The 19,747-nt window shown below is 41.4% G+C and overlaps 1 long non-coding RNA gene across 8 annotated transcripts in view; it reads right to left on the bottom strand.

Annotated features, from left to right (window-relative positions):
* Positions 1 to 244: 244 nt before the first annotated feature.
* LOC108446335 overlaps positions 245 to 19,747 on the bottom strand; it is a 129,580-nt gene continuing 110,077 nt past the window's right edge. For all 8 annotated transcript variants that reach the window (XR_001861502.1, XR_001861499.1, XR_001861500.1 and 5 more), the window contains 2 exons: positions 12,175 to 12,366; positions 245 to 1,875 (listed from right to left, as the gene is read on the bottom strand). This is a non-coding gene — a long non-coding RNA (uncharacterized LOC108446335). The remainder of the gene's footprint in view (positions 1,876 to 12,174; positions 12,367 to 19,747) is intronic.

Below are 19,747 nucleotides of genomic sequence, written 5' to 3'. Positions count from 1 at the left end.
GTTTTGCAATTAAGTTTGTGTCCTAGTTTCGTTCTGAATTTCAGCTGATGCCATGCTCAACTCAGATAAATCAGAACCTTAAAATGAAACTCGACCCTGAGCCTCTTCTCTGAACTAACTGTTGCCCTAAACTTTTTTTTTTGTTGTTATTCTCTTGCCCACCCCACTTCCAGTCAGGTCAAACTCTCCCCTAGTCACTCCTCTTTCCTTTACGGCACAAGGTGTCTCTCAGGGCGTTTGGAGGTGGCTACTGGGCCTTTCCTTCCCAATGCACATTAATCAGTGGCGTTGCTTTCAGTCTTCATGCACTGCTGGAAACATAAATGCAAGCAGCTCTGTTCTCCATGGATGATCATGTGCTGATGGGGTTTGAATGCTGGGCCCAGTATCCCCCAGAAACCCATCTGGTGTGCACACATTGGCAACTGCAGCCTGTGCATCAGGAGAGCTCAGCTGACATGACAGTGTTTGTGCAGCCTGAAAAGCACTTTCTTGTCTTGTTAATAGTCCAGAGCATGAAAAAGTAGAAAAGATAAACAAGCATTAAAATGAAGAAGAGTGGTCAAGTGGCTCACATCTTTCAAAGGCTCAAGGGCTTCATGCCTTTCCAGGAGCCTGAGGTTGAGAAGCTGAAATCTGGGATTTAATCTAAAGCTGAGAAATGAGAGGTCAGGGGGAGCAGGCCACTTGTATGCACCGAAGGTTTGGAGATGCAGTTGTGTGTGCTTTTGGTTTTGCAATCGAATGTGTTGCCTCCATCTGTGTAAACAAGGAGCAGAGAAAGTTAACATTACAGCGAAAATACAGGAGATGTAAAGAGGGCTGAGCAGGCTGTGGCTGCACAGCAAAGAAACTCAATGGGATTTCAGCTTCAACTCAGTCATGTCCTCTTTCCAATACAAATGATGAAAAAAGGGGCAACTGACCAACAAAAGGGGGAAAGGGGAAAGACCTTTTGAGGACTGTACCAGCCAGGCCAGCAACATGACCTGTGAGAACTCAGTTTGATTTTTATGTGGTGGGAAGTGTGCCTGGGACTCTAAATAATGCTGTGTTGTGTGGAATGTTACACAGAGTCCCAGCTAGATGGGGTCCTGAGTCGACACAGCTGGAGGGAAAACGCTGCAGGAGTCCCATGCAAATAAATAAACAGATATAAAAAATTCAGCGCCGTTCGGATATTTATAGAGGTTTTGTTATTAGGTACATGAAAATAATGCCCAGCAGCCAATAAAGTCCTTAGCTGTGCTACCTTTGTGTAACTAGTGATCTTTTAAGTATTACCTCTGTATAAATGCATACATTTTTTCTCAGCCTTATCCTGATCTGCCTTGCCCTGCCCAATATTCCCCAGCATTCCCCTTGTTCCCCAGAACTTTTTTAGAGGTTCTCTCACCTATACTTTCAGGTGCATCTTATCTGCCAGACAGGACACTGAATTTGTTCATTTTGCTAAAAAGCTCCCGCCAAAAAAAAGCATTTGCCTAAAGCTTGTCATGTATTAATAAAAAGCTCTGCCTAAATAGGTAATCAGAAGTGTCACACAAAGAGTTAATAAATTTTTAATAAAGCAATTTTTAAAAGTCAGATCATCGAATCCTGTGAAATCTGTGAGTATCTCAGGATGTGGCTAGATTGCAGAGAAAAGGTGCCCCACTGCAAGGTTTGCATGCCAGGCACTGTGGTGCACATCCCTGTTGGATTCACTGCAGATCCTTTCTGGCCTGTGTTTCCTTAAGCAAAACTTGGTTTGAGGGAGTCAGGGCGAGCTCTGCTCCAGCAGCAACTTCCACTCAGGAGCTGCAGGGGCCGGGGCTCACATCTCACCCAGGGCTACTGGATCTGCTGCAGGCTGCCACGATGGAGTTTGGCCAACTGGAATAAAAGTAAAATATCATTCCACAGTATTTTTTTAAATCCGTATAAAGGAAATATTAATGATGGATAAACAGAAAATGTATTCAGTGACTAGAATAGAAAGATTGAAAAAACTTTAGGAGCTCTTACAAGCAGCTGGCATTGGCTCAGGCTGTGTATTCATTGAGATACGAGAAATCTTTGACAACAGAAAAGAAATCAAGTTGTGGAAAAGCTGGTAAGTTTCCTTTTCTTAGCTTTGAGTGTGGGCCTATATATGGTTTAATTTTTTTTTAAGCTATCAGATAATGACAGATGCACAAAGCTTTCCCTGTGACCCTCTCCCTCTCACATACACCCCCCAAGTCAGATCCAAACCGGATAGTGTGGGCAGAAAAATGGGAAGCAGATAGCATCTGGAGCTGTAAAACTAAACACAAAAGAAAGGAAGAAGAAAAATCACACACCAAGTGTTCAAGTAAATGTCTCCTTCCCTCTTCCACCTTTTTTTTTGTTTGTTTTTTGGTAACTTGATGGAAATTCAAATCTCAAAGCAGACCTTTGGGATGGAAAGCCAGGGCAGGAGAGGAGGAAGGAGATAACCAGCACTTTCCTAAGACCAAGTCTGCTGCCTTTTCACACAGGTAATTTGTTGAGAGGAGCTGGGCAATGTCTTCTCTGGGCAAACCTGCACTCCCTAAAATAAAGAGGAACACCTGATACCATCCATGGACTTTGATTCCACACTTAAGCGAGGTTCTTTACTATTCAATATCAACAGCACTTATTATTTTTCTGCTTCAAAATTGCTGGGCAGTGAGTCACAGAGTGAAAAAGAAAGTGATGTGATTTCTATGACTCATCTTGTACAGGCAGTAATACAAAAGGTGTAAACAATGTATTATTGCTGTCATTCCTGTTGGCATCTTATTAAGAGCATTATGGAATCCATTGGATTCCTCTATCACATCCCAGTACATCTTTGTCTGTAGAACATACACAAATTATGAAAGTACTTGAAACCAACTTAAGGTCTTTTTTCTCTTATCTTTTTTACGTGTATCAAACAAACAAACAAACAAAACAAAAAAAAAAAAAAAAAACCAAAAAACCCAAAGCAGATTCAATGAAAACTCAGAAAAAACTCAGAAAACATTTGAAAAATCAGAAGTCAAAATGAGATTAAATATTTCACGCCGCACAAATACATGAGATTTTTCCTGCCAGCCTAACTACGTGAGGAACCAGCCCTGTGCTCTACCCTTTTTATCCCTCTTAGCTGTGTAAACTACTTAAAACTGGAGGGCACATGTCACTTATACTGACATGCAAATCATTACTGCTTTGTCTGCCAGGAAATTTGTGTAAACCAATGCTGAGTTCAGGTTCATTATATTGACATTTTTACCAACAAGTAAATTGAAAGGTTACATTGTTGACATACCAGATGTTATGCAAACTGCTTTTCAACCCATGGTTTTCATACATCTCTATAAATAAATAAATTAGACACTTACAAATGGTGTGTGAATCAATATATGGTAAATCACCAATTTATATACACATAGCAAAAACTACTGTGTGTAAACCCCATATTTCACACAATGTCAAAACCCCCTTTTCCACCCAGTACTTTTCATTTTCCTGAAAATAGCTGTCATCTATGTAAATGTTTTCCCTCAAGACCAACTGTTCTTCATGGTAAGAACAGTACACGGAAACCTGGGTGCCTGAATTAGCACATGGTGTTATCAATGGGAGTTAAGAATCCAAGTGAGAGTTAGGCTACAACACAGCTTTAAGGATTTGAGTTTATGTAGTGAACAGAGTAGATTTGCATGTGATAATTTCAGGAACACTCCTTTTTTTAATATGGATTTGCTTGTTTGGATTTAGCCTCGGGATATTTTGACCCCCTCCTTCTGCATTTTTTTCTCCCTTGACTCAAATAACAAAAATGAGCAAAATGCTATTTGTCCAATGAGATACTCATGTGAGACTGTTCTCCCTTCTTGGTGATGCAAATGACCTTGGAAATCCAGCCTCTATGAAGTACATGAGGCTCAGAACAAAATCACAAGGGTTTATACTGTGATTTTAAAATGGTGCCTCACTCCCTCGGTTTCAGGACTTAAACCAAGAGGGCCTGACCCCAGCTTAGCTTACAGAGGACTTCAGGTACCTCAAGCTCCACTACTCCAGCAGAGAAAATGGTGTTTGGTCCTTGTTTTGTCTCCCACTGAGATCATTATTTCTCTAGAAGTCCCCTGCAGTACCTGTGATTTCTTGCCATGCCCAGTTTCCAATGTATGAATTTATCATGGTGTAAATCAGGGCAAAACAGACTGATATCCTAAATCTCCAGCTGCAGAGAAACAAGTTTTATTGGAATGATGGTGCTGCCTTCTGCTAGTTGCCTCATCTCCTGATCAGAGCAATGTCGTAACAAATCAGCTTTTTTGTAGGACCTTATATACATTCAACATACAGACAGACAATGGTCTCAATACACTTCAAAAGACTCCTCCAAGCTGGAAGAAGCCTTGATCAATGCAGACCCTTCTCAACCAGCTGTGACACAGGACTGTATCTTTCCCACTTTATAATTCTTTGCTGAGTGCTCATACTGAAATTGTTTCATAACCACATGAATTTGGAGTTTTCATTTCGCCCTTGGAAGAAATGTAGAGCCTGGCACACTGACAAGTATAACAGTGTGTAAAAGCACAATTAACTTATGCTCCCACCCCATTTTTTTACATTTCTAAGGAAGCCCTGCGATTTCAGAGTGATTGTTTTCACTTCAGAGCCAGCAGCACACGCTCACTTCATCAGCAGTGCCGTGCAAAGCCAGCACGTTCGGCCACCGGCACGAGCCCCTGGCCCAGCGCTGGGCGAGAGAGCTCACAGCACATCCTGCTCCTTCCCCCAGCAACAGGCGTCCCAAACCAGGGAAATGGTAATTAGAAAGGCCACGTGGAGTTAAATACGGTGATAACACACTTAGGCACCATAATCCCTAGTTTTTTTCTTAGTACAACCAACTTTTTCATTTCAAAATGTGGATTTGTCTATACATAAACAAATAGCACCTTAGAGACTAAAGATCAAACAAAGTTTTTCAGTATGTTTAAGTCAGGTTATGCCCACGGATGCTGAAGCTATCTGCTTGCCAAGTATTTTGAGATCTTGAATTCTCAACTCATGTTGATGAAACAGACAGCTAAAATGAAAATGGTTTCAGTCACTCCATGTTAAGATCCCAACACTACAAATGTTCATGAACTTTGGTATTTACCTGCTTTCCAAAGACAGCTTGGGAGAGCAGAGTAATTGTAAATGTTTGCAGAATATGGCCCCTTTTTTCTGACAATGACGAGCCCTGTGACTGAGACAGAGCAGCGTGTGAAAGTGGAGCTTATTAAGGCAAGAAACTTTCTAATTAGTTTGAGGCTGTTGAATGAGCAAGGCTGAAGATCCCTGTGCTGAACATGGATGCTGTATCAAACCACTGCTTTGAATTTGGTTCCCTGATGACTTCAGCTTGCTGCCACTTGCTTCCCCAAGGTCTCAATGACACTATGCAGAGCATCTCACTAGCATTTCGTCTTCTTCCTGATGAGTGTAGACTCCAAAAACTCTTTGTTGATCTCCCAATACATCTTAGTATTTGCCTATTTTCCTTTTAATCACGGTGGTAGGGACCTGTCTTTGGCAGCTACGTGTAGATATCTCACTAGTAGGTGGTGCTAACACAGATCAGAGAAGCTTTCAGATTTAACCACCCTCATATTTGCCTCAATAATCTCAAGCCAAAAAAAAACCCCAAACCAAACCTCCAAAGTTCGTCTGTCTGAAATTCTCTTAGAGTTTGCTTTAGATATGCACCAGACTTGTCTCTTCTAAGGGAAAATACTTTAAAACCACTATCAAGCTGACTGTCACTTCAGAACCACCATCCCTTGGATCATGAACGGTGCGAGGCTCCAGCCAGGTCTCCCGTTTCCAGCAGCATTCGATAGCACTGCACATGCTTTGCCTTTAGCACCAATCCCATACAGACATTCTGCCAGACACAATCATCTCTAGCTAGCCTGGCAACTTGCAAACTCTCCCAGGCACATGGTCTGGAGAGCCTGGCTGTTACAAGAGGAACGTGCAGCTGCAGAGCAATGGATAAAATTGCACCTAAAAGCAGAACAAAACACCACCAGGCCCGAGCCTTTGCTAGCTCTCTTTCACAAGCCTGTGCCCAGATCTGTGCAGGGTTGTAAAACTCCATTTAAATACATGGATAAATCAATAAAAGTATTCTGCCACTCCCAAAAGTTGCAAGGGTCACAAATTAAGAGCAAAACACACATATATTCACAGGAAAGGCAAAGAGGACTGGGTAGTTTTATACTGTGATGCTTTGCTCTGTGGATTCTGATTATTTTTTAAAAACGGATTGTTCATTTTTAATGGAGATCTAATGAAACACTCTTAAGCCCTCCGGTGGTTTGCATCTATGGTTAGCAAGCCAAATACCAGCATGTTTTGTTTCACAAGTAGCATTAGAGATAAGAGAGGGTAAGATCGTGCCCTGGTTTTACTAGGCTGTAAGAGGCACTTAGGGGCCATACAGTCTCCTGCTTGGCTGCCTAAAGCCCACTCTGGTCATTAAATAATGTGAAAGGCTTATAATACCAGCTGGTGACTAATCTATTCCCTTTGTACAAATGTTTTACATTTGTCACTATAACCACTGCAGAGAGACAGCTCTGCTCTCCTGAAGGCTGAATCTTGCCCAGAATTCTTTTTATTTACTCAAAACTGCACCCTTACAAGTCACCACTTGCCAAATATTATCACATCATGATGAGAGCTTACAATCTGTAGTAGGTATAATCAAAAGATTGTAGTCACAGGATCTTTATGGTATCAAGGTAACATAAAACATTCAGCAGTAAGAAGGAGTGGGAAAGGTGTTAAAGAAACTCTTTCTTTAAACTACTTGAAACCACACTTTCCAACAGAAGTTCTCCTCAGTCTGCAAATGGAAAAGAACCCCTCAGTTTTGTGTGCAATGAAAAAAAAATAAAAACAAACCAGTAGAGCACTGGGAGTAGAGATGCACCACAGACGCACCACAGCTAAAGTTCTCTATTGTTCAAGTCACAACTGAGGTCTGTCAGACACTGACTCTGCTTTCCAGACACATGGGTTCATTTTTTCCCATATTTCATGGTTTTAACAGATCACATATGAATTGCACATGAGAAGCACATGCACCAAACATGTCTCTCTGTTGGTTCAGTGCCTCTTCCCTCTTATTAAAGAAATAATATTGCATTCTTGGACATCCCAGGACATCCATGGGTCATCCTAGGTGAATGGCAATTATTTCACTGAATGACTTCTCCAAATGAGTTTGTGACTTACACAGTGAGGTACAGCCCAACAGTGAGTGTGAACCTGGACTTGACCCTGATATCCTGGAGAAGGACCAGCAGCCTTCATGTTCTAAAGAAATTTTAATTGCTCACCTTCCACTCTATGTGGTCGTTTATATCTTTTCTACTGGCCTACTTCCAAGTAAAGGTCCAACTATTAACCTTGCTTCCAGCACTTTAACTGCACTTCTCGGGAATATCAGCCACACATTGTCCCATCTAATTCAGAGAATCCAGATTCCCTTTTTCCTCAGACCCTTTGCCTTCCTGGCAGCAGTATGGACACTTTCATATTATAAGCCCTTAAAAAGTTAAAATTTCCAAGTAACAGATGATGACGCTTTTCTTCTACTTGTGAAGGTCAGCTTAGGACCAAAGAATATTACAGCCCTTGTCTTGAGTGAAGCCATGTCCTGTCTTTGCTAGTATCTTAGTATATTCAGGAAGGGAGGAGAGACAAGATTGATGCCTAGAGCTGCTCGAAGTGTTAAAGCAAAGATTTCACCAAAATCTCATTTCTCATCAACCAAAATGTTCCTCAGCTCAGTGTAAGTTGCTGCAAAATCTAGATGTTTAAAATACCCCTCTCAAACTATAAAACATTTAAATGTTTAGTTTTCAAGTTTTCAGAAGGAAATATCTTCATTTTTCATTAATAGTTTTAAACACTGATTTTTTTTTTTAATTTCAAGCTTAAATAAAATTGAATTAACAAAACCAATTAAATGAACAAAAATTAAATTCAATTTCCCATTTAACCCCGGAAGGAACTGACAGCTTTTCAGTTCACACACTTTTTAAAGACAGATTGTTTTGAATGCACTCAAAATTTTCTTCACAAAAAAGTTTTCTGCTTGTTTTCAGAATTGTCAGAACATAAAAAAACATGGCTGCACCAGTAAGTTCCATGACTGTGAAGGACACAGGCTCATGTATCCTCCAACAGCTGTATTCCATCTACTTCTCCTACTGCAGCTTTAGTTTCCTATTGGTTTGGCAACCCCGAAGGTCCAGAATATCTGTGGACAACATTAGGCACGAGTACATAGGTAGAATTTAGTCTGCCTGAAAACAGCAGTGAGTTCATGGACATTTTCCATCTCCTGCTGGTCTTCCGGGAATGGTGCCACTCTAACCTACCTCTTCCTCCTACCTCTGTGCAGGACTCTGTTCCAATGGTACACTTGGGCTCTGCAAATGCATAAATGTGCCACAGTGGTGCCAAGGAAGAAGCCAGGACTGGCATTAGGTGAAGGGAAGGAGAATCTTGCCAAGGGAAAAGAAACCTAGAAGTGATGAGTCCATTCTCAGAAAGAGAGCACTGAGATGAGGTGGGATGGGATGCTCTGGTGACAAAAGGAGATGTGACTCACAGGAAAGTCACATGAAATATAAACGTGTTGCCCAATGCTCCCTGCTGTGTCCGGGGATGGCTAATTCCTCACAGAGGTATCACCAGGAGGAAACTCTGCTGGCTGTGTGTGGTCACCTCTTCCCTGAAATCCAGAATTAGAGACTGAAAGAGGAACTGAACAAGATTCTGTGAAATTTGTCCTTTTTCCCAAACCTTTCCTAATGTTGCACTCTTTGCATCAAGCTCAGCTATGGAGCTCTCTTTTGTGACTTACACTCAATATCTATCATCATCAATTGGTCCCAAACCGAGAACTCCTCTGGAATAAATCTGACTGTTGGAAAAATAAATGCCAAATCACATTCTGTCCAAGAAGCTTAATATCTAAATGTAGGACAAGAGAGAGACAGAGACAAACAAACAAGAAATAAAAGAGATCTAAAAGAGAACAACTGTGATAAGCAGGAGTCCCAGCACATCGTGTTCCCTGGCATTGCCAGCTCCCTTTGTAGGCATCATGGCAGGGGAAAACTTTATTCTCTTGGTCCAAAAATAACATATATTTTAAAAGTCTTGTTATAAATCTGGTTTGATCGGACATGGGATCTCTGGAATGAGAATAAACACAGGCTATCTTACCAGACAAATAACTCATTGGATGTTTATCTTTGAGCTGTTTTTCCCAAACAGTTTTATAATCTACACACACACGTATTTAATTGTATGCTTTACATGAAATGGCGTTCATGCTGTGCCTTAGCCTCATCATGAAAATACATTTTCTGGATAATTGAGACATTTCTATAAAAAATAGATTTTGTGACTTGTAGTGGACCTGATCTTGTAGCAGTTTCTGGCTTGTGAGGTTATGGGGATCAGGCCTGTGCTGCACCTCCTGCGTTATGAAGCAAAGACCTTTCTCATATTAAAATAGGTTGAATTAAAGAAGTCAACAAAGAACCACAAATGACGCCATCAAAAATTATTTCTAAGATAATTCAGCCCAAACTAAAGTTGGTGGAAATACTCCAAATAACATCAGTAGAGGCAAGTCCTAAATATAGCACAGAAAATTTTATAAAACAGAAGTGTTGGCATGTTTTATTTACACAGCAGAACTATAATTTTTAAATTCTTTGAGATATTCATATGCAAGGTCCAGTTAAAGTGAAGGCTCTGTCTCTACATGAATCACTCCTAGATCTCGATGTGACTTGGTCTGTTCCCATACATAGGAAGCACTGATACTCCAGACACAGAGGAAGAGGTAAATTTAATCTATTCAGTGCCTTTCTCATCCAAGGCAAGAGTGGAATTACAGGGGAGGAAATGAGGCGAGCCTCAGCTCAGCTTGCTGGCAAGAGCATCTCAGGCTGTGTGGGGTAGGAGACGGGAAAGCAAAGAGGCCTCCTGAGGTTAAACAGCCACCAACAAATTACTGACCTCCCTCAAACTGGAGGAAGCAGGGAAGAGAGGGATTTGAAGGGAGACTGAAATTCCTGCTCAAATTAGCAAAAGGATGATGCAGTTTAGATGTTACCTTTTCCACTGGGCAATACCTGTGGGCACAACACACAGCACACTCAGGCACAGGGTGGAATTGCTGGGGCTGTCCTGTGCAGGGCCAGGACCTGCACATTGATGATCCTTGTGTATCCCTTCCAACTCAGGGTATTTTATGATTCTATAATTTATGATAACATAGTGCAGAGAAATCCAAAGACATCTCAAACTTTTTAACTTAGGTCTGCAGATAGATATAGATCTAAAAACCTTCACCTGGCACTGCAGTGAGCAGAGGCTATTTTCAAAAAGTACAGTGGCTCCCACCCACAATGGAACCTCCAGCACCAAAACCTTTATTGGAGATTTTAGTTTAATTCTCCATAACCTGTAGCTCAGGACACTAAACCATTTTCCTCTATGTAACCTATCCAAACCTGGCTCTGAATAGCAGTGAATTAAAGTGTTTACCATCAAATAATAAGAGTTTGGTGGCAGAAATAAGCTGCCAGTAGCATTGATGAGGCCTCAATCAGGCAGAATTTAGCAGGGCTACCAGCGTTGCCCAAGGCAGGCTGGAAAAAGGACTGTCTGACCACTGCTTCCCTGGGGACCTCCAGGGAAATGAGATGTATCTCATGAGCTTCTCAATCAGCAGAAATTGGAAGAAAAACAAATAAAACAGTTGGTGGTCTCAACTGTGTTTCTTGTGGGCAGTCACCCATGTTGCAAAAGCTTTGCTTGTGATGGGCACTAATTGCTCTCCCTTGTGAGAGATCTTAGTCAAGAAGTCAGAAGTGAAATTAGAACAGAGAGTAAAGGTCAGGGTGACAAAAGCATTTAGGTGCCTTGCCCCAAACAAGGAGCTTGAACATCCAGCAGAACCAATGGGAAGGCTGGTCCCTATGTAGGAAAAGCGACCTGGACTCACCTGATCCACATTTAATCAAATTTAGGTAATCACTAAGTTGCTGTTTCAAGGTTTTCTACAAAGGAGGAAGAAAGGCATCTCCAAAATCAGATCAGAGCTTCTATGGGACACACAGCTTCCCTGAAGGTGCCCATTTCAAACATCAATAGAAAGAAAGATCAGCCCTAAAACCTCAGGAAACTGCCCAATCTGAGGTGTCCTGAACCTTGGCCTGTGTATCTACACCACTCTGCAGACCAGCCCTGATTGTAGGATCTCTCTCACCTCATCCTACTGCCTAAAATACAAGTGTTGAGTTTAAGCTGGTCTTCCTCATGCTCCCTGTTGGGAACCACTTCTCCATTGACCTAGATGGACCTTCCACCAAAATTTGAGGCTTTGAGCTTCTTCAAACTGAACTTGGTGTTTGCTCTCCTCTGCATGGTCTGTGAATGAACCTCAGAGCTGCTCCCAGGTTGGAGAGGAAGACCTTGAATTTTGGACTTGAGATCGTGATTTCTGAATCATCAGTGAGTTATCAGAAGGTGCCAGACTGAGAGAGGTACACAACCTCTCTGCCATGAAACTCATGGAGAAGTGTACAAAGCAGTGTGAAAAAGCAGTTCTGAAACCGCACATTTTCAAAGAAACCAGATGAAACAGGCAGTGATTCTCAAACCCAAATGTTAGTTCTCTAATCAGAAAGCAGGTCACTGTGTGTTTCTCATGAAGAATATATTTGTGGTAAACCATATAGATGCAGTTTCTAAATCAAATAGAGTATTTTCATTTCTAGTGAGCTCAGTACATACATATGTCTTTTTCAGTTAAAAAAGTGTTTTTAATTGCATATCTAATCTTATTTTCAATAATTAACATATAACTTTGCTTATAGAATTGAGATTTTTAGAAAAAAAATTGTAGGAAATACAATTTCTTCATGTTTATCCTCTGAGGCCCATATGTATTTAAGAACAGATCCTAGATGTTCTTCTCATTACAGAGATATCCTCAAAATTTAATTTTAAGGAGTTCCCAATCAGAATCTTGATCTTGAGGGATCATGGGGAGCTGGCAGAAGGTTCTCATGAAAGACACTGTGAAATGGTACATACCTGATGGCAAGAAAGGGATATTTGGTGTGATGTGGACAAGCCCTTTGAGTCATCGCTGCAGCTTTTCCCCTCTGAATGTGAGGCATAATCCTAGGTTTTATTCTTCTGTGTGTCCCCTGCAGGAATAATGTAGAGTGGCAAATCTCCAGGCAAGCAAATTAAAAATTGGGCTACGTCACACAATGTCAGAGGCTACAAAGAAACAGAAAACAGAATCAAATTAAATATTAACAGTCAGATTAGATATGACAAAACTGGTAATAGGGAATTTTATTGAAATCAGTTTAATATTTCTAAGAAGATATCTCGTTGGTATCTGGTGGGGATGATTTTCTAATGTGATATTTCAATGCTCAGAAATGCCAAATGTTTAAAAAGTCACCGATGGTGGTGTTTCAGTGGAAAATGTTGACATTTTTTCACTTGAACATCACTGATTCTTGGGGAATATTTTATTCTACAAAAGCTTTCCAAGACTTAGCCAAGTCTACATACTACTCTCGAAAGGAGAGTAGAAGGGGAAGGGAGACATTCTTAGAAGAGCAAACAGGGTTTAGGATAACAGGAGCGACTTGATGCTGAGTGGGAAGGTGAGTTTGTGCAGTAACTGCTCTGATCTGAAATGTAATGTCCAACCCCATCTCCTTTTTAACTTCAGCTCAGAGCGAGTGTCAGATCCCAATGTAAACTTTCCCATCTGTGTTATTCTATTTACTGAAAGGGAAAGGGATTAGTATGTGTACTTGTCACATCTTTTGACCTGTTGCACACTGAGACCCAAGGTAATGTTAAAGCAAACAGCATTCTTCTCCCTCTGCCAGGATAAGCAGGGCACAGGGGTGGCGTTTTGTGAGAAGAAAAGAAAGCCAGACCACGTAAAACAAAGTATGTACCCTGTGCAAAAATAAATCTTGGACGTTGAAGATTTCCAAAGGGTATACCTTAAACGGGGTGAGAGAGAGAGAGAGAGAAAATATTTGAGAGGAAAGTTCCCTTCCCTGCCAAGCACCAGATGGAGGGCCTTCCCACGGAAATAGCTGCAGAAGACAGATCGCTGACAGAAACCTCTGCCAAGAGAAGGGGGTCCCACTCACTGTGCTGGTAAAAGCTCAGTGGAAGAGAACAGAATCCTCTGCCTAAAACTCGTACTCCAGAGCAGGGGGGTTGGAGAGTGGCACAGCACCCTTTAACAGCGTGGCCCACCCTGCAAAGGAGCACAGGTTTTGGAAGGATTATATGCTTTGGGGCTTCGTTCCTTCTTTTCATACAGATCCTGGTTTTGCCCTCACTGTGAGTTTGTAGAGCACATGTGCACACACACAGATGTGCCTAATGGCAACAATAATCTGCTTTGCCTCTCCCTTCCTCTGCATTTTATTTCCACAAGGCCTTTGCCATGACTGGGACAAGATGAAGTGTTGGATGCTGACACTGATAGAGAATCCATTTGGGGATAGAGGGTTTAATGAAGCTGTGCACCAAAAATCTCTTTTTCAAACATTTCAGTTAACTTGGCACTAAATTATTCATAGAAGAAGAAACTGAGGGCTTTCTGCTCCTTCTGCTTTTTTCCTGGATGTTTCTGATTCCTTCGTAAAAGCCCATAGGAGTGCATGCACTTTGTGAAAGAAGAAAACAAACTCATCATGTCCAGGACAAACCAGTCAGTTCAGCAATGAGAAAAAAGGCAATTAAGTGTAGTGCTATCACAGAGAGCCAAAGGAATGGGACAGGATGACCTGGGCACAGTGTGTTATGAGAGAGGCTCTTCCAAGCAGGCCTAGCAGGTATGCCCTGCTACCTCAACATTTGAACGAGAGCCATTATATTACTGTTATGGCCAAGGCTTGAGCATCTGATGTCAACAGAGTAGACAATTAATACGAAATATTAGCCACAACTGAGGCCCAGTTCCACTTTTGGATGGTTTTCCCTGCTTACAGTGCAAGAACAACATCAACAAATTAAATTGAGTCCAGCAGTAGACTATCAAGATAGCAAAACACATGAGGAAGAGATGAGGGAGGTGAATATTTTCAGCCTGAAAAACCTAAGTTAAAAAAGGGACTTTAACTGGTGTGTTCTACTACTGATAGACGGCTACACAGGAGATTGAGTCCAACTTTTCTCAGATACAGTGAAAGGATAAAAGGCACCGATCACAAGTTGCAACAAGACAAATTCCTACTTCATTAAAAAATAAATTGAAAGGAGGACAGTTAAGTTCTGGAATAGGTTGCATAAAAAGATGGTAAAACACCTAACCTGGCAGATTTTTATAACTTGACAGAACATGGCCCTGAGAAACCTTAGCTACCTTTGAAGTTGGCCCTCTTTTAAGCAGGGGCAAGATGATCTACAAATGCCAGTTTCAATGTGAACTAGTCCATGATTCTGAGAGTACCAATTATAATTTTTGCATTGATACAGACAATCACCTTCTGAAATCCCCATCTCCTACCTCAACCCTAATGTCCTCCTCTAAATGAAAACTTTTTCTTTTCACTCCTACAAACCAGAAAAGCTTTTCTGGAAATAGAGAATGCACCACCTGCCCTTTGTGCCTTCATGGCAGGGTTTTTAATTCTCTGTGAGCATCATCATCATCACCATCTATGACAAAGAGGTCACCAGAAAACAGTGCAACAATATTAGCAAAAAATTCCCTTGAAACACAGAGCATTTCCTCTCACTGGCAGAGCCATAACAGTAGGAGTCTATAGAGAAGACAACTAAGGGTGACATGCAACTTTCCTGCAGTGACAATTAGGGGTATCAAAATGAATTTCTTAGGGAGAGACAAAGAGGAATTTCCTGATTTTCCCTGGATCATTTTAAAAGGAAATATTTAGCAAAACATTAGGCAAAGCTGGGTTAAAGCTATAGAGAAACTCAAGGGAGATGGCACATGGAGTGCAGGGAGTAACACTGAGCTTGTCCTGTGTTGTGGGGTACCAAATGAGAACCCAGACACTACTGCTGGGACCCGTCACCATGGCTAATGGTGTTCCCAGAGCAGGTATTAGCCCCTCTCTAGAAAGACTACTGAACCAAAGTCTGTGGCAGGCTGTTATAATAAATGCAACCATTTCAGTGCTGTGATTGGAAATGTTTACAGGATGATATTTTGTCAAGACAAAGAAGGCATTTTTGGGAGGCCATGTGGCCTGGGTCATTGGTTTGCTGAAAGATAGAAAGCGATAAGAGCCCTGACACTTAGAATTAGTCTTATCCCTTTTCATGACTGGAAGGACCCAGGCTGTGTTATCCCAAATTTCCTCATGCAGCAGCATTACCTCCTCATTTTCTTCTCAGTTCCTGAATCATCTTTATGGACTTGTCTCGGAGCAGTACATAAACTGCCCCATCCACAGGCTAAGGCTCCACATGCTGTGCAAGCACAGGATGCAACCTTGACACCACTTCCATGGTGCCATCCTTCCAGAAGAGACATATACAGTGGTATTTGTACAAATTTATAGCCTGATACCTCTAAAATGACATTTCCTAAGTTCATTGTAAATGCACTGGCTGACAGAATAATTCCAAACACGGTCTTGACAATATCTGTGCAGAAGTTCCTGGATTTATCTATCTCTGATATTAGGTATTAAGAGGTCTAATTACCCAAAGCTGGATATGAACGTGCCTGGGTTCTAGGCTTGATATTCACACAAACAGACTGTCCTTTTTAATCAAGTAAATGGCTTTTTTATAGCTGTGTCTTAACGTACATGTAAATATGCATGCACATAAATACAGAAACACACACGCATGTTTTTGTACTCCAGATAAAGAGGAGCAGGGATACTCCAGATAAAGAGGAGCAGGGAAAAACACATCAGGGCCCTGTTTCACATCACAAATTTCCAGTCTCCTGAAACAGACAGACAATACATGTTTTCTCCAGGATTATTCAATCTGTGTACCAAGTCAGTGGCTTTAAAAAGACCCCCAAAAGTTCAACAGAACTTACTAGGACTGCTCAGCAGATTCCCAGTCTAGTTCTGTACTGGACAAATGAGCTGCCTAACACACTTTAAACCTTAGATAAATTTCTGCTGATTTTTTTTTTTAATTCTGTCTGAAAAGAATATTAGTTCAAGGACCAAGTATTTGTAGCCCACTTGGTGGTGTTCTGACACCAAAATGCCGATATTTCCACTACCAGGGCTGAAAGGCTGAAGGATGCACACACCTGTGTGCACACAGATAGGCACACACCCCCCAAACCCTGCCCTGCTCTGCCTGCAAGAGACACCTGATGATTTGTCCTTATTTAGTAGGAGCAAAGTAAAAGGAAAACATGGTGTGGGACATTTTAATGCTTTAAGCATTTCTATTTACTCATTTAAATAATGTTGCAGTTTCATAAATCAGGATTGTTCAATACCTTCTTTTTCATTGTCTATTTAATTTAACCACAGTTTATGTCTTCAAATTCTCACTAACAATTCTTATCATCTGCTTTAGGTCATAGCTGGTGGGGTCTGAGGTCTGTACGGAATGGTGACATTTCTGATAAGAATATCTTCAATTTTTTATTCTTTAGAACAGGTGAACAAAAGGATCACCAAAGCATTGTGCAAAACTGTTGTAAAGATAGAGACCTTTCTTTACAGGGAGGAATTCAGATCAAGTCTCTCTCTAAAACAGTAAGTAATAGTGAATGGCACTTGTAGGATCACATAGGTTAAAAAAAGAAGGTTTTTTCACCTAAGTTGTGAAGGGTAGCAAACTGCAAATCATCCACTGGCTTCAGTGGAGCTGGGGTTTTACACTGAGTGTTCTGCAGAGCAATATATCCTCTGATTGCCTGAGTGAGAGCAGTACAGGTCTGGTTTGCACTTGATCTTCCCTAATTTTGCTCATCACCCCCCAGCCTTTGGGTACCACTGAACTCAGTGTAGACCCTGTTCTGTCACCATTCTCCCTGCAATCAGTGCTGTCCACACAGTTGATATAAATGTTAAATTAAAAGCAATTGTGCCAGTGAAAAATAATTTCAGATTTGTCTGTCTACCTTACGTGGACATGGGTGTGAATAACGCAGAACAAAAGTAGAGTTCATTCAGCATCAGTCTGAGTTTTGAACCATGGTACACCATGATCTAGAAGCAAACAAATTGCTATCACTTTGCTTATTCCTTCCCATTAACAAAGTCCATCTACACCAACACAGAATCCACAGAGAAGTCTTTAAAAGGAAAAAAAAAAATCAAGCTAAATCAACTCTCAAATTCCCATGTAAACTGAGTTTAAGAGTGGAAAATTTCTTTTACCTATTCTTTGGGTGGTACAAAAATCTAAAATTCCTATAGCCCTGCTTCCCTGGGCCAAGTCAAACAAGGATATTGTCCTTTTAATATCTTAAAGGCTCTGTTTTCTTGTAATGCCAAATGCAATATTTTTTTGAAAACACTACACCAGAAGTTTCCCAGCTGAGAAAACAGGCTGGTGAAAAATGGTTTCAGAAAACGAAATAAACCATGCAAAAGCTGTTCAGGGTGTGTGTATGAAATGAACATCTGGATTTGGCTTGTTAAACTGCCTCTTTTTTTTACCTCTCCCCCCCTTTTCTTTTTCTCACAGCTGTTCGAAAGAGTCCTAAGGGCAAAGAGACAGGTCAATGGACTGGGTTACACCTTTTTTTCCTTTCCTTTTTTTTTTTTCCAAACCTCTTTGCACCTACGCAAGGAATCCAGGCCACATGTGTGTTTAATAAGTAGGCACAAACACAAGAGAGAAAAAAAAAAAAATCTCAATTCCTGTTGGTTCTTAGGAGAGACACTGAAGGAAAAATAAACTCCGGATTTCAAATTTTCTCTCTCAAAAAAAGAAACCTTATGGTTCCAATAAAATATTTCTTTAAAAACCCAATAGATGGGTTTTTTTTGTTTTTGTTTTTTTTTTAAATCATGGTCTTTGCAGAGGATATCTTTTTCTCTGTTCCTTTAGAGAGGAATAACAATGGGTTAATTCCTCACCTGCTGGAGCAAGAGGAAATTATGAAATGCCAATGGCCTGGGTTCACCAAACTGAGTCTTCTTATAGCACATAGGAAAACAGATACATACATTTATATTGAGTGGGTTCTTACTGAATTTAAGGCTGCAACTTCCCCAGTCCAGAAATGAAACAGAGAACAAAAGGAACTGGGAAATGATCTGGAGGTGAGATTTTCTGAGCAGCTGAGGACTCGCCTCTTACTCCTGCCAGGATGTCCCTGACACTGCTACAGCCATGGCCAAGAGCAGAGCATCTTCCAGCTGTGACAGGGCTGTAGGAAGCTCCCTCACCTGGCGCTGTTAGACAAGGTCTAAGAGTTCTGTTAGGTCTGACCTGAGCCTTGGGTCCAATGTCTTTACCACACATCTCAGGCATCAGCCAGGGCTGCTAAGATCCCTCCAGTCTGCTGACAATGACCTGCATGTAAATACCCCATTCCTTTGGGACAGCCACAAGGCACTGAACCCTCATGGAGACACCCATGGAATGAGGCCACCCAACCTGAGCAGTCACTGACAGCAAACCCACCCTCTTTATCTGAGGGTCTATTTTCTGCCCAGCTATTAACAATTTCTGTGCTCCCTGTGCACATTTCCACACATAGCATAGAATGATAACATAGTTGGAAGGGACGCATCACAATCATCAAGTCCAACTCCTGGCCCTGCGCAGGACACCCCAAAATTCCCACCCTGTGCCTGAGAGTGTTGTCCAAACACTTCTTGAACTCAGACAGGCTTGGTGCTGAGCAACTGCCCTGGGGAGCCTGTTCCAATGTTCACCCTCTGTAACAATTTCTTTCCTGATCCCCAACCTAAACCTCCTCTGACTCAGCTTTTCAGCTTAGACAGAAGTATTGCACTTGTGGGTTGATCTATATAAATACCCACCTTGGGCTGCTCAGAGGCTTTGCACACACAGATGGAAGAGTTTGTGACCCTTGTAGAAAACCTGAACCATGAATATTTAGTCCACTTCCTTTTACTGTTGCTCCTCTGAATTCTGCTTGGGGTTAGTTGCAATATTGCAGTCCAGTAAGTACAAAAATAAGTCTCCAGATCCTTGAGTTCGTTTGAGGAATCTTACTTTGGATAGAAAATTGATGCTGAAAATTAAATACCTGAGTAAAAACCCTTTGCAAAACACGAGTGCTGGTGCCAGGAAAGAAGCTGTATTGCTTAACATTAATGCTATAACTGAGACAAGGCAGTGATATTTCCTGGAAAAAGCCTTTGCACAGTAGCCTACATTGAAAAGCTGGTGCTTGGCAATAGGGGCTGCCTGTCCAGAGCAGATGAAACACACAGTGACAGTGTTGAGCTTTGGGCAGCTCTTCCACAGAGGAGAGGACAGTGCCTTTAGTTGGTGTAATGACCCTGGATTTGAACTATGTACATACTACCAAAAAAAGTGAACAACAAACAAACAGTACATAGAAAAGATCCCACTCCAACCCCAGCACTGGCTTGCTTGTCAATCCCAGGCCTGCATGGGATCCATGACAAGAAGACAAATCTAAATCTGAAATAGAAACATGCCAGTGGGACTTTTTACAAAGGTATTC

Source organism: Corvus brachyrhynchos, unplaced genomic scaffold, assembly GCF_000691975.1.
Source record: "Corvus brachyrhynchos isolate BGI_N302 unplaced genomic scaffold, ASM69197v1 scaffold10, whole genome shotgun sequence".
Taxonomy (NCBI): Eukaryota; Metazoa; Chordata; class Aves; order Passeriformes; family Corvidae; genus Corvus; species Corvus brachyrhynchos.
The sequence above is the reverse complement of the archived record's forward strand: the minus strand, read 5'-3'. Positions and strand labels throughout refer to the sequence as shown.